This window comes from Erpetoichthys calabaricus, chromosome 14, assembly GCF_900747795.2.
Source record: "Erpetoichthys calabaricus chromosome 14, fErpCal1.3, whole genome shotgun sequence".
Taxonomy (NCBI): Eukaryota; Metazoa; Chordata; class Cladistia; order Polypteriformes; family Polypteridae; genus Erpetoichthys; species Erpetoichthys calabaricus.
In genome coordinates, this window is record NC_041407.2 from 9,807,333 (window position 1) to 9,829,265 (window position 21,933).

The window sequence follows — 21,933 nt, forward strand, 5'->3', positions numbered from 1 at the left end:
ACTTGCTTAGACAAGTGGGGGCGAGCACATCCGCAAAACGAAACCACCGAAGAAAGAGAACATCACTTAAAATGAAGTTGTCGAGGAAAGACAAACTCGATTAGCTGCTGATACACAAGCAATGTGAGCACATCGGCAAAATGAAACCTCTGAGGAGAGAGAAACTTGCTTAGCCGCTAATAGACAAGCGAGGCCAGCAAAACAAAACCGCCGAGGAAAGAGAACCTCACTTAAAACAAAACTGCTGAGGAAAGACAAACTCGCTTAGCCGCTAATAGACACCCGAGGTGAACACATTGGCAAAACAAAACCTCTGAGGCAAGACTAACTTGCTTAGCCATTGTAAGAATGGACGCTGTATAGCACCCAACCTGACACAGATTGGACACGGGAGGCACGTGTAAAATAAACTGTTTATTTTTCTTCGTCTGTGGGCTACGCCTTCCCCGTACCCACAGACACAACACAGTCCCAAGTATTAAGCACACAAGTACAAGCACAACTCTCTGGCACCACCACTCCTCCCAGGCAACCTTGTCCTCCTCCACCCGACTCTGGCCGTAAGCGATGGTCGCTGGCTCCTTACACCTGGAAGTGCTCCAGGTGTTTGATCACCAAGTTCCGGCTGCACTTCCAGGTGTGATGCATATGCTGCCCACATGGGCTCAGAAGTCTCAAACACAGCACCCCCTGGCGGTGCCTGCGAGACCCAACAGAGCTGCACCCAACTCCAATTCCCAGGGAGCCCTGTGGGAAACCAAGGTACTGCTCCACCCCAAGGGGGTGGCCATCTAGCGTCCAGGGGGAAGTATTGCAGTGTCCAGGGCTGCTCCCCCTGAATATAGTGTGCTGGGGCATCCCGGGTGGGCATGGATGCCAACCGCCTGCCACACCGCTAATATACAAACAAGGTGAACACAGCGGCAAAACAAAACTGCTGAGGAAAGACAAACTCGCTTAGCCGTTGATACACAAGCAAGGCAAGCACATCTGTAAAACGAAACCTCTGAGGAGAGAGAAACTTGCTTAGACAAGGGGGGGGGGGCGAGCATATCCGCGAAACGAAACCGCCGAAGAAAGAGAACCTCACTTAAAATGAAACCGCCGAGGAAAGAGAACCTCACTTAAAATGAAACCGCCGAGGAAAGACCAACTCGATTAGCCGCTGATACGTAAGCAATGTGAGCACATCGGCAAAACGAAACCCCTGAGGAGATAAAAACTTGCTTAGCCTCTGATACACAAGCAAGGCGAGAACATCGGCAAAACGAAACCTCTGAAGAGAGACAGAAACTTGCTTAGCCGTTAATAGATAAGGGAGGCGAGCACATTGGAAAAAAGAAACCTCTGTGGAGAGAGAAACTCACTTAACCGCTAAAAGACAAGCAAGGTGAGCACATCGGCAAAACGAAACCTCAGAGGAAAGAGACACTTGCTTAGACAAGGGGGGGGGGAGCTCATCTACAAAACAAAACCACCAAAGAAAGAGAACCTTACTTAAAACGAAATCGCCGAGGAAAGACAAACTTGCGTAGCCACTGATACACAAGCGAGGCAACCATATTGGCAAAACGGAACATCCGAGTAGAAACTCGCTTAGACGCTGATGGACAACGGGGGCGAGAACATCCACAAAGCGAAACTCTGTATTACAATTTTTTTTCAGACAATTTCAATAGTTTCTAGGACCCCAGGCTTTTTACAGCACGGCTTACACAGCTAATGTTACTATAAATATGGCAGACAGTAGGTGATGGCCTCTACATGATTTGACAACAGAACTTTGGCCTACTCCATGCACACAAATTGGGGAGTCATCCAAAGGGCTCAGGGAGAGGCCAATGAGCAGACGGCTGTGCAGGTGATGCCACGCGCCCCCCCCGTCTGTCCCTTCAATATGAATGTGTTTGTGAATAATTTATCTTAACAAATGTGGAAGTGTGTGCCGCACCAACTCACAAATTCAAGTCTACTCAATCAAAAGCTAAAATAAAGGAAGGAGGCATAAAGAGAAAACGCCAGAGTTGCAGATGGATTGGGCCTGTCACTATCCATCAGTCATCATAAAGGACTTTTTTTCTGTGGTCTATCCCAGTGGCATTTGGCTGCAAGGCAGCATCCGACCCTGGAAGAGGCACCAGCACAACCATGCTCACTGGCAATGGGCCACTTAACCGAACTTGCAGGTCATAGGGTTGTGGGTGGAACTCTGGGGAATGTGGCATCATTGACAGGGACCAGACTGGATTTTGAACCCAGGACTCCAGAGCTGTGAGACAACAACAATGAGCTGAGAGACAGGGACCACACTGGAGCTTGAACCGGGGACTCTGAAGCTGTAAGGCAGCAATGCTAAGTGCTAGGCCACCACCCGATGGACTGGACAGGAAATGAAACCCAGAGCTCCAGAACAGAGAAACAGTAACACGGAGTATGGTGCCATAAAACAGACAGTAAATTCACTGGAATGTGAACCAAGGACTCAGGACCTGTGAACCACACTGAGCCACCAAGAGACAGGAACCGCATTAGAATTTGAACCCAGGTCTCTGAAGGTGTAAGGCAGCAGTGCTAGGTCCTGGGTCACTAATAGACAAGCACTAGACACAAATTTGACCCCATTATTGTGCCACCATGCCACACAGGTTTCTTTCATTATTATTAAAATCCAATTACTTGGTGAATACAATACAGGAGCTGGTGCTCCAGTTCAGATCCTCTAACCCCCCCTCCCAATTTCCCTGTGCCACACTACACTGAGAACAAACCCTGAAGGTCATTTCTCAAAAGACACCCCCACCCCATTGTTCTCCTGAAGCTCAGAGTTGACACCCCTGCCATGTCACGCAGGCCTCTCCTATCAGGTCAGACATTATGTCCACTGCTGATGTCCCGTCACTGCTCACCCACCTCATGTCATCACACGACAAGCAGAAGAGGAATCGAGTAGATAGGGAGAGGGTGAGGCAGAGACGTCGAGAGCCGCTGTCACTAAACGCTTGGCCCCTCAGGCCACTGCTGTCCAGCCTGTCGAGTGGGGCTCTTCATTTCCAACATTTAAACTGACATTCTCACCAAATGAATGATAAAGAACTGAGGAAGGTTGGGGTCACGGGACGGCTCTTCGCTGACTTGTTTAGCCTGTCCTTTTGGGGTCCTTAAATGTGAAAAAAATGCAACTTTCATAAAGCAGGAAATCTAAGTGGATGGGATACCAGGGCACCACAGGGCATATTCATTCATACAACATTTACAGCTGCCAGATATCTCATCTGCACACCTTCTGGATGTGGGAAGAAAATCACCGGAGAAATCCATAAACACACAGCAAGAATATGCCGAGTCCACATACAAAGCAGGAGCCTATGCTGGGTGGGACGTCAGGGCACCAGAGGGCACACCAATCCACACATCGTTTATAGCTGCCAGTTATCCTTATCTGCGTATCTTCAGGATTTGGAAAGAAAACTTTCTTTACTTTACAGAAACGGCACTACCTTGTGTTGTAAAGGACACTTCAATATCCTCTGATGAAGGAAAGTCCACAGAAATTAAGTTGTTAGACTTAGAATCGAGTGGTCGGTGGTGTCAAAGTCTGTTACATAGGCTGGAAAATGACATTGGGATCTCGGGCACAATCTATGCTGATGTAATTTAATTCTTATTTATCACTAGCCGTTCCCCGTGGCCCCACCCACGTAGTAGTGAAACAGGACAAACTTTAAAAAAAAAATAATCAATAAACAAAAAGGTATTGCCAGCTAAGTGGAGGCAAGCTATGCTCCAAAACGCAGAGGCAGACTGACTCCCCACTGCCAACGTCACGCTTCCCCTCTGCAGCCTCTGTCTCAGATTAGCCTCTGTCTCAATATAATCGCTCCTGCAAGCGAACTAGGATACTTAGCGTGATGAGAGAAGTCGCAAAATCAACCGGAATGTTCAACCAAATTCTAGAAAAAAGCCCAATCTAAATCCGTTAAGTAGTTCTCTCATTCGTTAGCTAAACGGATGTAAGATACACCCCGAGGCTGACGTGCGAGTGAGGAGGGCCCCGCCCCCTCGGCCCGCTGCCTGTGTCCACAGATCGCGCAAATGAATCGGTACCGCAAGTGAACTCTGATACTTAGCGTGATGAGAGAAGTCGCAAAAATCAACCAGAATGTTCAAGCAAATTATAGAAAAAAACCCGATCTAAATCCATTAAGTAGTTCTCTCGTGAAAAGCGGACAGACATACAGACAGAAACACGCTGGATTATATAAAGAAGTCAATTAGAATCTGTAAAGAAATGTACAGACAGGACTCCATCGTAATGCTCAAAAGTCAAGTGTGGCCCCCCCTTGGGGCTCAGTGCTTTACTGTTCTCACTTTACCTGATTCCACTGGGAACTCTCATCACACAACCCAGCATTCACTTTGACTCGTACGCAGACAACACCCAGCTAGACCCTTCTTTTAGAACCCACAATGTTAATCCAATGTGACCTTAACGGACTGTGTCAGTGATTCAGAGGAGTGGATGGGTAAGAACAACTTGTCTTTGACTACAGAAATGGCACTTATTGGGTTAATGAGGCTGACCGCAACAATGGGCCGTTACTTTAGGTTTACTAAATCAGCGTGCAATTTAGGTGTTAAAAGACAGGCTGGTGCCAAAGCTGAAAGACACATTACAACACAATCGAAAATCTGTTTTTGTATCTTAAAAATACTGGAAAATTAAGGTGGCTTCTGAATAAGGATGACACGGAATTTATTTCTAGCAGGACTGGCTACTTCAATGGGTTACTCACAGTACATAAAAAGGGAAAAACTGAATCCAGCTAGATAAGGCAATCTATAAAACAGATAGGTGCTATATAAAATGTGAGACGTGAAGTGCAGCTACACAGTAAGATATCAACACTATATGACAGACAGATAGAAAAAGGCACTATAAAATAGATAAGTGCTATATAAAGGTGGGACACACTTCTATGAACGATGAAGTGCAGCGAGACAGTAAGATATCAAACCTGACAGACAGGGCTCTATATAATACTTAGATTATACAAAATACACTATACAATAGATAGAGAGGCAGTTAGATAAGACACTGTATTACACATAGAAAAAGGAATCATATAATGAATATGACAGATAAGGTAGACCGTTGGATAGATAAGGCAACATATAATACATACAGTATATGGGTACAAAAGACACTGGCACTGATCAGAAAGCAGGAGACAGAGCTGGAGTTAAAGATTTGCATTGGGCGAGACGAGGATGGACAGGATTAGGAACGAGGACATTAGAGGGTCAGCTCAAGTTGGTGAAGGTGGAGGAGTTTAAATACTTTGGAACCATATGTACAGAGTAATGGGGATTGTGGAAGAGAAGTGAAAGAGAGTGCAGGTAGAGTGGAATGGGTGGAGAAAAGTGTCAGGAGTGATTTGTGACAGACGGGTATCAGCAAAAGTGAAAGGGAAGGTCTACAGGACGGTAGTGAGACTAGCTACGTTATATGGGTTGGAGACGGTGGCACAGGAGACACAGCTGGAGGTGGCAGAGTTAAAGATGCTAAGATTTGCATTGGGGGTGACGAGGATGGACAGGATTAGAAATGAGGACATTAGAGGGTCAGCTCAAGTTGGACAGTTGGGAGACAAAGTCAGAGAGGTGAGATGCTGTTGGTTTGGACGTGCAGAGGAGAGATGTTGGGTATATCGGGAGAAGGATGCTAAGTGTCAGAAAGTCCTTTGTCAGGTTGAATTGCGACCTGTAATGGCAGAATATTAAAAATCACTTGTGGAACTTTTCCTACGTATTTCCGGGTGAAAGTTCAGGCTTCGCACGTCTTTCGTTCCCTTGTTTGCTTGCTGCACGTTGCGGGAATAGTTTGTTCTTTTCTCTTATCACTTGAGCCATTAATGCTGTGCGTCCTTGCGGAAAAGTAAGTTTATCCTAGATAATTTGATATAAAGAGGTTCAAATGTTTGTTAAACTTATACGTTCAGAGTGTTAAAATGTGTATTTGTACGTAACGTTGTAACTTAGTGTATGTATTTAATTTGTTTACAGACCACAGCCACAGGAATTAAAGTACTTTCAGACTTCAGATTGTGCTTGCAATTAATCTTTACCTCGATATTGGAAAGAGGAGTTTACAAACAAAGTTGTACCACCGTGGAGTTAATAGCGACACCTCCCGTGACCAGACATCTGATCGTGTCTAAGGTCGTTTGGACTTTATCTCACCCGCATCTATTACACCAGCCTGTTGTACCGAGATCAGCTCTCATTTTTACTAAGTATAGAGCAGTCAAGTAAGAGGAGAAGAGGAAGGCCTAAGAGAAGGTTTATGGATGTGGTGGGAGAAGATATGAAGGTGATGGGTGTGACAGAGCAAGATGTAGAGGACAGGAAGATACGGAGAAAGATGATTTGCTGTGGTGACCCCTAACCCCAAGGAAACTGTTTGCTTTTTTAGCATAGCTGAACAAGCAAATATTAGCTCTTCAGGCCCAAATACACAACTGCATGAGAGGATATGTGCAGATGAGAGTGTGCAGTGTGAGAAACACAAACACCTTACAGGTCCTCAGCTGGCTTCTTCCTTAGATACACACCAAACACCTCAGTCATCTGCAACAGAGAAAGATGACTCTGGGATGCTGGAATTAAAGGTAGAACTCAAACTAAATTACCAGAGTGTCCGGCGGAAAGAATGAGGCTTCAACATGCTCCTGATTTCTGAAGGTAATGGCATAGGTGGGTCACTTCCAGTTATGCCCTACAGACCCAGGCACTATATAGTAGATAGATAGAGAGAGAGAGAGAGAGAGACAAAGAGAGAGAGATACAGATGTGAAAGGCACTATATGATAGAGAGATAGAGATCTAGGAAAAGCACTATAAACTAAATAGATATATATGAAAGGCACTATGTACTAAATGGATAGACTAGAGAGAAAGACAGACAGAGCACTATATAACAGAGGAAGAAACAAATATATAATACCTACAAAAGAGGGGCCTATATAGTAGAAGGGTAGGCAAGTCACCATATAATAGACAGACAGATGTAAAAGGCTTTATACAATAAACAGATGGACAGACCGACCTTTGGCCTGGCAGTGCTAAGATGGTTGCTTTCTGAGCTCCATGTCAAGTGAGGACCTGAGTTTGTACTCTGGGAGCTTAGTGGGGTCTTCTCTTGCTCATATGAAGTGTTTTCTCCCAAAGAGCGACACCCTCTCTTTTTTTGGGGGTCATGTCACCTCCCACTTGTTTGCATTTTCCTTGCAGCTGTGGTGGTTCAGCCCCCAAACACAAACAGACAGAAAGACACCAGATGTCCAAAAACACACACATTTAATTATATTCTGGCTTAACAGCACCACACAATGCTCTAAACAGCCAATCTCATTCCCTTCTTTCTCTCTGCTGCCCTCACTCCTCCAAACGTAAGCTCCGTCCTCTTCTTCCCAACTCCGGCTTACCTAATAGAGTGAGGCGGCCCCTTTTTTTAATGCCCCGGATGTGCTCCACGTGCTTCATGATGATCTTCCAGCAGTACTTCCTTGTGTGGCGGAAGTGCCCCATGAGCATCCAGAAGCACTCCGGATGTGCCTGGAATTTCTTCAGGCAGAAGAGCTGCAATCTGGGGCTCCACATTCCTCTGGGTGCCCCCTGGCGGTGGCCACGGGCCCCAACAGGGTCAAGCTTTTAAGCTCTAACCCGTGGCCCTATTGCAGACCAAGGCAGCTGCCCTCTCGTGGTCCAGGGGAGGTATTGTCCCTCTTCTATAATAAATAATAATAATAATACATTTATATAGCGCATTTCCCATGCTCAAGGCACTTCACCGGTCCTTCCAGGTGTCCCCAGCCATCCTCCACACAGCTGACAAGTAGAGGCTTTCATTATCTATCTTAATAAAAGACGGACACTTAAAGGACAGGTGTGATATAATGCCAAAGCAGACCTCCCTCTGTAACTGACTGCAGGCGCAGTGACTTTCAAGCTCGTTTTTTTACCATCACCCATTTGTCTTGCTTCCTGATGAAGCACCCCCACATCAAATCAGCAATTCACATGTTTACAAGTGGAGGCCCTCGCAGTTATTGCCGAAAGTGGGGGTTTGCAAGAATAAGCATGGAGCTTTTTGTAGCTTTCATGCAGATAAAGATCATGAGTTCGATTGTCTGCCTCAGCTTAATCAGCTTATGATGAGCGCAGCATGACAGGCGTCTCTTGTGGGGAGAAGAGAACAACCCAGATTGGAGCTCAAGGCCATCACCCCATGTCGGGCAGAACACTTGAGGGTATCTGTAAAGTCACACGCTGGTTCACCCCCAGTGCAGATCACCACCTGCGAAGGATGCTGAGGAGTCACCGAGTGCCCAGATGATACATGGCAGCCCCTAGACTCCCAAACTGGGTGTGCGAGTGGCTCATGCCAGATTACAGCCTTGGCGGTGATTGGCAGAGTCCGATTCTTATCTCCCTAATACCCGTGGTCAGCTCTCGTCACAGTCGTGCACTCGCAAGCGCAGTTTCCAGTCTGGCGGAAGACACGATTGTTAAAAGTTTAATCCGAGATTGAATCTTGTTTACATTGTGGAAGACGAATGAAAGGCAGCCTCAAAGAGAGGATGTTATCAACAGCGCAGTGAAGTTATGGGGCTGCTGATCCGCTGTTCGACAGCAAGGAAATGAGGGTCCGCTCAGCCACAGACACACACCTTGTCAAAGCTGGAAGAAGTCAAAAACAAGCAGCCTAGAGCAAGCTCACTGCTAACAGTAAAGCTCATACACTCTAAAATGGCCTCTGCCACACACAACATTGGCGCATAGAGAGCCATACTGGAAGGTGTGTGAGACAGGTGGGTAGAGCGCCCACTACAGGATGGTCTAGCACGTGTCTATTATCATAAAATGCTTTTTATGTCTATCCTATAGTGGCTTCCTATTAAATAGTACCTCAGTCATATCAACTTTATACAATTATATAAATAAAAGGCACTGTATAAAACATTGACATAAGAAGCATTATTCCTAGATGAGCAAGGCACTAAATGCAAGAAAGACTTATTTATAGTGCCTTGCACATGTCTGACTATTATGTAGTGCCGATCATATCTAGGTCTACCAATCATATAGTGCCTTTCATATCTATAAATTTTATACAGACAAATAAAGGGAACTGTACAAACCATAGAAATATGAAAGGCATTATACACACGTCTGTCTGCTAATTATGTAGTGCTTATTATATCTACGTCTGTCTATTTATATTATAGTGCCTTTAATTTATTTATATATACTGCTCAAAAAAATTAAAGGAACATTTTTGAATGAGAGTACAGCATCAAGTCAATGAAACTTCTGGGCTATCGATCTGCTCAGTTAAGTAGCAGAGGGGCTTGTTAATGAGTTTCAGCTGCTTTGGTGTTCATGAAATTAACAACAGGGGCACTAGAGGGGCAACAATGAGACGACCCCCAAAACAGGAATGGTATAACAGGTGGCATTTTTCGCTCCTCATCTGTTTTTTCACTCGTTTTGCACTTGGCTACAGTCAGTGTCACTACTGGTAGCATGAGGCCATACCTGGACCCTGCAAAAGGTGGCACAGGTAGTCAAACCTCTCCAGGATGGCACATCAATACGTGGCATTACCAGAAGTCTCAAGGGCATGGAGGAGATTCCAGGAGACAGGCAGTTACTCTAGGAGAGCTGGACAGGGCCATAGAAGGTCCTTAACCCATCAGCAGAACTGACCGGTATCTGCTCCTTTCGCCAAGGAGGAACAGGATGAGCACTGGCAGAGCCTACAAAATGACCTACAGCAGGACACTGGTGTTAATGTCCCTGACCAAACAATCAGAAACAGACTTCATGAGGGTGGCCTTTCGGCCCGACGTCCTCTAGTGGGCCCTGTGCTCACTGCCCGCCTGGCACCATGGAGCTCGATTGACATTTGCCATAGAATACCAGAATTGACAGGTCCACCACTGGCACCCTGTGCTTTTCACAGATGAGAGCAGGTTCACCCTGAGCACATGACAGACGTGAAAGGGTCTGGAGAAGCCGTGGAGAACGTTATGCTGCCTGTAACATCGTTCAGCATGACCGGTTTGGTGGTGGGTCAGTGATGGTATATCTGGGGAGGTATATCCATGGTGGGATGCACAGACCTCTACAGGCTAGACAACGGCACCTTGACTGCCATTAGCTATCAGGATGAAGTCCTTGGACCCATTGTCAGACACTATGCTGGTGCAGTGGGTCCTGGGTTCCTCCTGGTGCACGACAATGCCTGGCCTCATGTGACAAGAGTATGTAGGCAGTTAATGGAGGATGAAGGAATTGATACCATTGACTGCCAACCATCTCCCCCCTCCCCCTCACCGTTCACTCGCCTGACCTCAATCCAATAGAACACCTCTGGGTGGGACATCATGTTTTGGTCCATCCAATGCCTCAGACTGTCCAGGAGCTCAGTGATGCCCTGGTCCAGATCTGGGAGGAGATCCCCCAGGACACAATCTGTCGTCTCATTAGGACTTTGTCAGGTATGCATACAAGCACATGGGGGCCACACAAACTACAGAGGACGATTTGGAGTTGCTGCAATGAAATTTTGGCACAATGGACTTGCCTGCCCGCCATATCATTTTTTTTCCCCTTCGATTTTCGGGATGTCTTTGAATTCAGCCCTCTGTAGGTTGATCATTCTCATTTCCATCAAACAATGTGCCATCCTTTTGTCCCTAACACATCACCATATCAGTCCATAGTAGTAGAGACAGCCAGCTGGATTTTTTTTTCCCATTGAGATTTGATGTGCTTTCAAAATGTTCCTTTAATTTTTTTGAATCGTTTATTTATATACATGCACACACACACAAAGTAGATATGGAAGACACTATCATAAATAAATAAATAAATCACTATCATAAATGTATCATAAAGTGCCTTTGTCTCCATATTTATAATAATGTGCCCATCATATCTTTCATTCAGTACCTTTCATATCTATGTAATTTACACAGACATAAAAGGCACTATATAACACACTGGCATTAAAAGGAATTGTTTTTAGAGGACAGAGGCACTATATAATAGATAGATACATCTGAAGGCGATATATAATTGGCACTATACAGAATATCCATCCATTATCCAACCCGCTATATCCTAACTACTGGGTCACGGGGGTCTGTTGGAGCCAATCCCAGCCCACCACAGGGCACACACACACACCAAGCACAATTTAGAATCACCAATGCACCTAACCTGCATGTCTTTGGACTGTGGGAGGAAACCGGAGCAACCAGACGAAACCCACGCAGACACGGGGAGAACATGCAAACTCCACGCAGGGAGGACTTGGGAAGCGAACCCGGGTCTCCTTACTGTGAGGCAGCAGCGCTACCCACTGCGCCACCGTGCCGCCCTATACAGAATATACAGATATGAAAACGATTATAAAATGAGCCTTATGTGATCAGTCATGATGATCTTTAGTGCTCCCTGGTGTCCTCTGTTTAGTCAGTTCTGTTTTGCCCGCAGTCACACAGCAAACATGAATTGACAATTAACCACATCTGGACATAGCTGGGGTCACGGACAGACGGACGGGTGGAGTAAATGTTAAGTAGCACTATGGTGTGAGCTAAAGGCTGATCAAAGTGTTCTTCAGGTTTAAAATGACAAACTGCCTCTCACGGACTCCTTTGGCAATGTTCAGCTATGACTGCGATACCCAAGGATGGCAAAGCTGCTCGATTGTTATCCTTAATTACGTCACAGTGTGCACAGTGGGCTGAACTGAAAATAGAAAATTTTGTAGCATTTCACACTTTATTGTAAGGGAAATACAGAAAAAGAAATCATTAAGGCCCTAGGTAGCTGTGTGAGTTATGTGAACTACACAGCTGGATTAGACAGTTGGACTTCAACATTTTTTTTTTGTTTTCATTTATTCAATAGAGAGATGAGTCGGGGGGTTTAGGGAACAGCAGTGGGGGAAACGTGACTTGGCCAGAAGGCATTAATCGGAATCCGCGGCTACATTTAGGCAGAAAACATTTAGGTAAACACCCGGGATTGGTTCCCTGCCTTGTGCCCTGTGTTGGCTGGGATTGGCTCCAGCAGACACCCGTGACCCTGTGTTCGGATTCAGCGGGTTGGAAAATGGATGGATGGAAAGGATACATTCAAACAGGTATGCATCTGTACGGTCTACGGTATGAGGATGATTGGGGCCATAGATGTCTGCAGTTACTGGGTGCTGTACAATCCTGCACAAAAAGGGGAGCCGGCCTTCAAAAACCTCACACAAAAGGCCAGAGGTCAGATCAGACTCTTTTCAAGTGTATCTCTGAGCTGGTGGAATGAGCTACTCACTTCTGTCTAACCTTCTGACTTCCTCAGTGCGTTTAAGAAGTCCTTGATGACACTCTTGTTTTGTGAGTATCTGTCAAGCAGATAGGACTTTGATAGGTTTCTGTAACTAAGGAAAGATTACTAATCTTTAATTAGTCTGTTTAGTTTAACTCTTTGAGGGCTGAATATTTTTTGCAGGCAACTCACTTTTCAGAGAAGCACACAAAGCAATGGTTTCACATGTAGATCAGTGTAAAACATCTGTTGCTGTGGCTGCTGTCAGCGCCTGTTCAGGTTTCTGGTGGCTGTGTAGGGGCAGCTCGATGGCCGGTAGGAAAGTGTGGCGTGCGGGTTAGCTGCCCGACTGTCTTCATATGGCAGTGCGACACAATCTGGTTTGTACCTCTTGTCATTGTAAGTGGTGATCCCCCCCCAGGCAAACGTTGCCATAGGCACATCAGCTACACAAGCGTGTTCAGCACCACGATCAGCTGGGGACCGATCAGTTGAAGCCGATTCCTCACTTTCATTTTCAATCTCCATCTTCAGATTACTTGCATTAAAATCGGAGACCGACAAATCAGAGTCCGATTTGGCAAGAATACGCAAAACATTGTCCAAGGAGTCTTTTGCTTTGTGCATTCGTTTTGGTCTCTCACCAGATGTCGATAACATTTTAGAGGTTGTTTGCTCTTCACTTATCACACATGTGCAGGGAATCAAGGTCAAACCAACAAAGCTAACTTTCCTTCTAGCAAAGAGACCCGAACTAAAACAAAGCAGCAAGTTTTACGGCTGATTACCGTCCTCTACCCCTGAATTTCGACAAAAGTAGACATTCACCCTGAAAGAGTTAAAGCTCTTCACTTGTGGTCATCATTTTTGTAACCCTTGTTCCTAAACAGTTCCCTCAGACTGATGTTTATTTGTGTATTTACTGCGTGCTAAACAAATTGTCAGGCACACGAACACAGGGAATGGCAGGCACATCTACACCTGAAAACACAGGAAATGTGTTGGGTGTAACACCACTAACCGCCTTTTTGTTTCCTTTAGAATGGAGGAGACCTGCCTGAAGGACAAGCAACATCACTTCTGCCCGCAGTAACTCTGCCCCTTCTACCTCTATAAATACTCCAGTCTGACAGGAAGTCATTATTCAGTCTGGAACCCGCTCACCATGACGACGCATCCCTTCAGACAGCGAGGGACACCTACTCCGACAGCTTCAGAAGCTATGCATAAATGACACTTGAAAACTGGTTATTCGTTCTTTATTTTTTTCATCTCGGACATTAATTGGATTTTCCCTGGAGAGCCAAATCTTTTCTGTTGTACTTCTCTTCAGTTCACAAAATGTAAAATTAACTTTCATCAATTTTTTTGTAAGATTCAACAGATAACAGAAAAGAAGATACAAAATACATTAGCACCGAACAGAGCTGGAAATTGGCAGACTCTGGTTTAGTCCTATTGTCCTGGTCACCAAACATGATTGCTTTTGGTTCTACTGTTGAGGGCGAGATAAACATGACTCTGCTAAAGCAGTTTTTATTATCTAGATGAGCCAGGATGAGTTGGAGTGCTAGAGGTATGGCATCTTTCTTAAAGGTGGTCTTGACAGTATTCCCTGTTAAAGGTCTGATACGCGATTTAATTTCCATATTAATGTATGCACTTAAGTTTATGAAGTGAACTTAGTAAAGCCAAAGTAAAAAAAATTACATCAAAATTGTTGACCCCCCCCGCCCCCATTATGTCATGTAGCTGTACTTGATGCCCTTAAAGGAGATTCCTCAGTGCCACCCATGGTCCATCATTTCTTATTCAATTTAAAATTCCAACACTGCAAGAAGTACACAGACCTCACCAACCCAGATGCAGCCAGCTTGACTGTATTTGTTATTTACTTTTATTCTGCTGGGTTACGAAGTAGAAGTTAACTTTCTAACAATGAGATGTGGCACACATTCCGTGCTCTCAGGAAACACAAGGATCACCAAAATGTAGTTGCCCCCAGGATCCCAGACACAATGCTGATTAACAGGCCATCATAAGTAAAAAGGTGAAAAATGCACATATATGAGAGTTAAAGAAAAGGTAGGAGGATACTGGGCCCTTACTTCATCCCAGAAAAGTGTGAAATATGATGTAAAAAAAAAAAAAAAAAAAAAAAATCTTCAGACACGTTTGATTTGAAATCAAGAGCAGGCCAGAAGCCCCAATGATGCATGGAGCACCAGCACTAAAGCAGGCCGCATCCTCGCACGGTAGTCCCATGGGAGAAGACCCTACAATCAGGCTCTACGATGAGCGAGTACAGGCACTAAGTCATTATCTGGTCACCCATTTGTTTACTAGATACCAAGGTGACAACACCCATACATCTTCGCTTGTCTCAAAGTGTTTCGCTGAGAGAGGTGTCCTAGTTTCTCCAAACCGCTGCCCTAAATCATCCTATAAAGACGAATCGCTTGGTTGGGCCTTCCACTGTTGGAAGTTTGGCCGCATCTTGTATCCTAAGATAGTTGGAGAGAGCTTTGAAAATGGAACAGAAATGGACAAGGTTAAGTTGTGGCTATGAGGTGCCATCTTGGCTATCCATCATTTTTAGCAGAGAACATCTTAGCCCTGGATGCCCATGGGCCAAAGTAACACAAACGTACAGACGTTATATGAGCTGAATGTATTTCGTTCTTCCTATGACAAAAGGGTGAGCTTGGATAAAAACTCGAGCTACAATTACAATACAATACAAAACAGAAAACGTAAAGACGCAAGCTGGTCTACTGTGACTCTACTTTGTGTGTGTGTGTCTCAAATTCATTTTTCATACTTTTTAGCACCGGCTGCCTGTACTTATTCCTTATTTGTAATGGTGGTGACTACACACTGCCATCGACCGCCACAAGACCGAAATGGTTACGTGTGACTTCACAGCATTGAAGGTATTTCAGACAGTTGCACAGCAGTTCAGGTCTCCTAACTTGCTGTATTCATCTTAAAAAATAAATAAAAAAAAAAAAAACACAAACATTTATAACACCTGACTTTAAGTTTTGTATTACAATTTTTTGTTCATGAGTCTTTGTTTTAGTCCCACAGACAGGACCAAATCCTACACATGCAAGTCAGCGTCAAAGTCCTGGCCTTCAAATTTCAAGTCAACTATTAAATACAGAAATTGCAGTTAAGAAGACTTTAATGCAAAAATTTTTATAATGTCACAACTCTGTGCAATTAATCCAAATATGATAATATGTGATGTATACCAGCATAAGCTTACGATATCCTTAGATATCCAGAGAAAACTATTTTATATGCTGTATATGCTCACGTATAAGTCAGGTCTTGAAACCTGAAAAAATCGATCATAAAATCAGACCCCGACTTATACGCCCGTTCAAAAATGTGACACATTTTTTCCTCCAATCTCGTATCGGTTTCTCAGACGCATCGAATTTTGTTGCAGCAGCCGCGCAGTTACCAATTTCTTTAGCCACTTTAACGACTTTTAATTTAAAATCAGCTTCATATTTTCTTCCAATTGAACACTCCATCACAGATAAGGGATGGTCTTACGATAAAGGTGTATGAGAGTGTGAGATACAAAAAACACAAAACAGTGCAAACGTTGCTTTGGAAAAGTTTGGGTATTACTGTGTGGTCACGTAGGCACAATACATAGAAAAAAAAAAAAAAAAAGGCCATGTACTCCGTGGTTACTCTCTTAGGTGGGCATTGGCATATCATAATAATAATACATTTTATTTATATAGCGCCTTTCCCATGCTCAAGGCACTTACAGAATATAATCAAGAACGGCAGAATATACAGTATATAGCATTGTACAAACCAGATAAATAAATAAAGAAGATTAAGACAGTAAATTCTGAAAAAAAAACAAGACAACATAATTGATGGTCTAGCACACACATACAGGTTACATTGGCATCTTGACAGAGAAGTAAACTGAGAGAAAGGTAATAAAATCAAGTAGAGCTAAAAGCCTTCCTGAACAGATGAGTTTCGAGTTGTTTTTTAAAAGAATTCATGGAGTCAGCTGACCTGATTAATTTTGGTAGGTCATTCCAGAGTCTGGGCGCTATACAGCTGAAGGCCCTGTCACCCATAGAGTGTAGATTAGTGTGGGGCACAACAAGACTACCAGAATCAGAGGACCTTAGTGGGCGGGCAGGCACATAGTGATGGAGGAGGTCACTGATGAGCTTTGTAGGTTATTAGTAGGATTTTATATTCAATTCTGTAGGACACAGGGAGCCAGTGAAGACGGAGCAGGATGGGTGTGATGTGCTTGCTGCTGCTGGTTCGAGTAAAGACTCTTGCAGCTGAGTTTTGAATAAGCTGGAGCTGTGATATAAGATTAATCTCTTGGACCAATAGTGGGAGTTTTCTGCCTTCGACTTATACGACCGACATTATAAAATACCAGAAATTATATGGTAAAATCAAGTCCAGACTTATCCGCAAGTATATACGGTATAAAGCAGACTGTAACAATCTTGTATGTTATCATCCAGTTGATGCTTAGTAACCACAATGGGGCGCCAAAGTGCACCAGACACAGCAATACAGTCCACAATATCAGAAGATAAATACAATAAAGAGTTTTAATTCAACAAAGCACCTTCCAGGTATTTCAGCTAGTTCTTAATAAAAAGTAACAGCAATTGGTATATAAATAACTGGTTTACTTGAAAGCACAGTTTCTTAAACATTTTTTGCTCGCGACCCAATCTTACCCTTCTCGGGGTCTTTTTAGACCCATTCCATGACGATCATCAGATTGGGGGGTGGTGTGGGGAGCCGGACCTCTGAGGAAAATTGCCAACGAGCAACACGGCCTTCTCCTTTGGAGAAGCGCCTCTATGGTGATCAGCGGTGAAACTCACGGAAACCCAACGCAGAGCTGCAGCACATTCCCATTAAATACAACTGTGACTCGTTACCCTACAGTGGCGACTCATGACCCCTTTTTCTCATCACAACCTACAGTTTAAGAAACTCTGCTTTAAAGTAATTGTTATTTGAAAAATCAATTTTCAACATAAGTACACTGCATCTAAAATACACTGTATTAAAGCAAATACATTTGGAAAGGCAGTGCCACTCCAGGGTAACGCAGAAACATGATTTAATCTCATGTTAAAATAATTTTGCATATTTAATAAATTAACAAAATATTTTAACTATACCCCATCATTCACAACACACTGCACTTCCAGAAAATTAAGTCTGATCACGATTTTTTGTGAATGATGTGGCTGCATTATCACCCTTCCATGACAAAACACCCGTTTATCGAGGTAAACGCTCGCAGATGTGGCCTCTTAGAACAAGGAGAGAGAGTCGGTTTACTTACCACCCAAAACAGAAGAGTACTGGTTCCGCTGAGCTCGAGCATTGCGACGTTCAGCTGTTGTTTTGCGTGTTTTATGTTACGGCGCTAACTTTTCTCTCTTGGGTTCTGATCGTCACTTAAAGAAGTAGTAGTAGTAGTCGGCATGTAGACCTGGACACTGCCTGTTCCACTGTCATCTCTAGTAAACAAATATATATAGAAATATTCAAGGTAGTTATAAAAGATAAAAGATGTTAAACAAAACTATACAGTCCCAAAAATCTGTTTAGGAACAAGCAACAGTTTAATGACTTCCAGCTGTAGGCCTCACTGTGCACCTCTGGCAACATTTGACTTGTCTAATGTTTGATTTTATTTTCTCATCTTCCACAAAACAAAGCAGCAATGGCCACATTACAATGAACCACCTCCGATATCACTGAAGCATCTAAAGGTTATCGGACACAAGTTGTGAGCTATACAAAAGGGCTGTGATATTGGCCATAACAACACTTACAGGACATTGCTCAGTGTGTAAGAAAGCACTCCTGACACCCCTTTCAGCATCCTTTTGTGTGGCTTGATGCTGGTAGAGAAATGGGATAAGCGTGTTGACTCTGCGTCATAATCGCATCCAATGTGCAGAGTGTTTGACTCAAACTGGCGCAGGAGAGCATGAGCGTGAAATGGAGTCAGTGGGACCATGGGGTTGACACGACGCTGAAGTAGTAGTACGTTAGTCGGAACAATGACACATCAATGACTAATTTTTGGGATCAACTCTCTAGCAAGTGTAACTGTATTAATTATCGTATATACTCGTGTTTAAGTTCTCCCGTGGATAAGTCATTTTACCATATAATTTCTGGAATTTTATAAAGTCGGCTGTACAGGTCGAATGTGGAAAACTCACGCTATTGGTCCAAGAGATTATGATATGCTAACGTCCACCTGAGAGAGTAACCACGAAGCACACGGCCTTTTCCCCCCCATGTATTGTGCCTACGTGACCACACGGTTATACCCGAACTATTCCGAAGCGACGTTTGCACTGTTTTGTGTTTTTTGTATGTCACACCCTCATACACCTTTATCGTAAGAGCATCCCTTATCTACGATTTAGCTGGTTTTCAATTAAAAATCGAAGTGGCAAAAGAAATTGGTAACTGCACTGCTGCAACAAAATTCAATATATCTGAGAAACTGGTGTGAGATTGGAGGAGGCAAGAAGATGTAAAAGTGTCGCATTTTTGACCGGGCGTATAAGTCAGGGTCTGACTTTATGATCGATTTTTCAGGTTTCAAGCTCCGACTTATACGCGAGAATATATGGTACTTGACAGAAAGGACAGATTAAGCTTAAATTTGACGTTGGGTCAGAATGTGTGACCCACCGGTCTTGCAGACGGCCATTCTAGAGGTGGGCGGTATGACCAAAATTCTATATCACGGTATTTTTCTAAATTCTGCCGGTTTCACGGTATTAGACGGTATTTTTTTCCCCCATGTATGAGTGGATGTTAACCACATTTTCCACTGCAATTACTGCAGTAGACTGGCTAAGAATAACCTATTCGACTGTTATGAGAATTGTACATCGTACAAAAAGACATTTTAATGTGCACACAAGTATTAATCCAGGTTTGCATGGCCCCATAAAGTGATAGTTTTCAAGGGGGTGGCACTAAAGAGAAGGAATCACATTGCATGACAGATGCAGTCAAAATATAGAACCTTTTAATTGAACAAATTTTGCAAAAGCTTAAACTATGATTTTGACAACATATTTTCAACCATCCAAAGAGGCATTTAGACTTAGTAAAATATCCAGAGGTGTTTGTCAAAAGTTGGATTGCACTGAACATGTCTTAGAAAAGGAATAAATAGTAAATATTTTTTGTAAACCAACTACACTTTCTGTTAATGTTAACAATCTCTGTGCACTGACACGTTAAAGTGACTTTTTAAACAATTTTACCATCATTAAACTGCATAATATTTAAAATAATAAATAATAACAATAAAATACATAATAGTATTACTGATAGTTGCACCATTACTTCAAGGCTTCAAGCCCAGGTACATTACACAGTATTCACCAAATTAAAATAAAATAAAACAAGTGCATCTTGGTGATGACATCTTACCAACTTTACCATCATTTAGGCAAACTGCATTAATATGGACCTTGCTTCAAGCTAAGCTATATACATAAATAATAAAACTGCAACTTGCATTTATAATGCTGTTTGTGGTATAGCCCTATGGAAGCGCATTAGGGCCACTGTAAAGAAAAAAAAATATGGACACAGAAGAAAAAAACAAACTATATATCGAGAATAAATTCAACATGTTGACTTTATTCTTGACATTTCCACTTTAATTATAAAATAAACTATGAGAATAAAGCGTCAACATTAAAGTAGAATGTTGTAGAATAATTAGAAGTAGAATAATTAAAGAAGAATGTTGTAAACTAAACTTCATCCTAAAATCAATGTTTAATTTACTAGATTTTCTCAAACCCCGTCATAAGTTAATGCAGCACATCAAATACTTTGTGTTAAGTGTTCCCCGACCCAGTCGTTAATCATTACGCTTCTTAAACTGACTTCCTCCGCACTAAGAGGAGGCGCCTGCAGCAATCACCGCACAGAATCCATTCACTTCATGATATTCCTGCTCTCTAACAAAACCCCAGTTCCTATCTTTCCTTTTTCTTTCTCCACATTACCAATCACCACACGATAAACGTCTTTGTGAAATTAAAACTAGTTATTAACTTAGCCGACGGAGTGTTCAGAACTTTAAAAATATCTTCGTTATACATGTTTAATTATGCCATCCATTCAGAGCTGCGCCCATCTCTGAACGAGTCGCCAGCACATCGCAGGATGAATACAAGCAAAACATACAATAGCAAGTACAAAAACAAGTACAACTTGGCTTGCAGTATTATCCAGTAGTATAGAAACAGTATTTACACATCTGACCTTTTAAAATTGAAGTATCTCCAGGTGACAGACGTGACTCCTTTTATTCGGCAAAAGTTCTTCTGTTGTTCATGTTCAACTTTATCGTCGGCTTCATTTTTGGAATGCTCTCTGTCCATTTTTCACATTTCACAGAACTTTATTTGCACATTTATTTATTTATTTAATTTTGTCCGAAATAGTCCTCCATATACCTATGCTACCGCCCACTATTTGGTGGTGTAGCAGTGAAAAAGAGCCCTAGTGCAACAAATCTGTGTTTAGCGGTGTAGCAGTGAAAAAGGTCCCCACTTGAACATGTTCCGAACGTCGTTTAGGCAATTTAAACTGGTGTTGCGGTATAAGAAAAATCCATATCATAAAAAAAATTTTAAAAAGGTTTTCGGTATGAACCGGTATACCGCCCAGCACTAGGCCATTCCATTCTAGACAAATCAAAATTAACTGGAAAAGATTCATCAAAAGGCAAACCAATGCTTGCTAAATATGTCCACAAACCTCAAAATCTAAGCCAATAAATCAAGAAGAGGTCCAGAATCAAACACTTGATTCAAAGCCTAAAAATCAAAAGCCAAAAAGGGAGAAGAGGAAACTGATGCTGTAGCGACCGTCTCATGGACTAGCAATAGCCACTGCCATATCAGGGGGCCCTACCCCCTGGGTTCAACTTATAGTGCACATAAAGAATAAGTAACATAAAGAGTTTACGCAAAATATTAGGAAATACATACATATATACATACACACATATACATGGGCGGCACGGTGGCGCAGTGGGTAGCGCTGCTGCCTCACAGTTGGGAAACCTAGTGACCTGCGTTCGTTTCCTGGGTCCTCCCTGCGTGGAGTTTGCATGTTCTCCCCGTGTCTGCGTGGGTTTCCTCCGGACACTCCGGTTTCCTCCCACAGTCCAAAGACATGAAGGTTAGGTGGATTGGCGATTCTAAATTGGCCCTAGTGTGTGGTTGGTGCGTCATTAGATACGGGGGTCTTCCCAGACTGTCTTAAGACTGCGGTAGTTAAACCCCTACTTAAGAAAAATAATCTCGACCCCTCTTCTCTTGAAAATTATAGACCCATCTCTAACCTGCCTTTCTTAAGTAAAATTCTAGAGAAGGCAGTCATTATGCAGTTAAATGAGCACCTCAATAAACATGCTATTCTTGATAAATTTCAGTCAGGTTTTAGAACAAATCACAG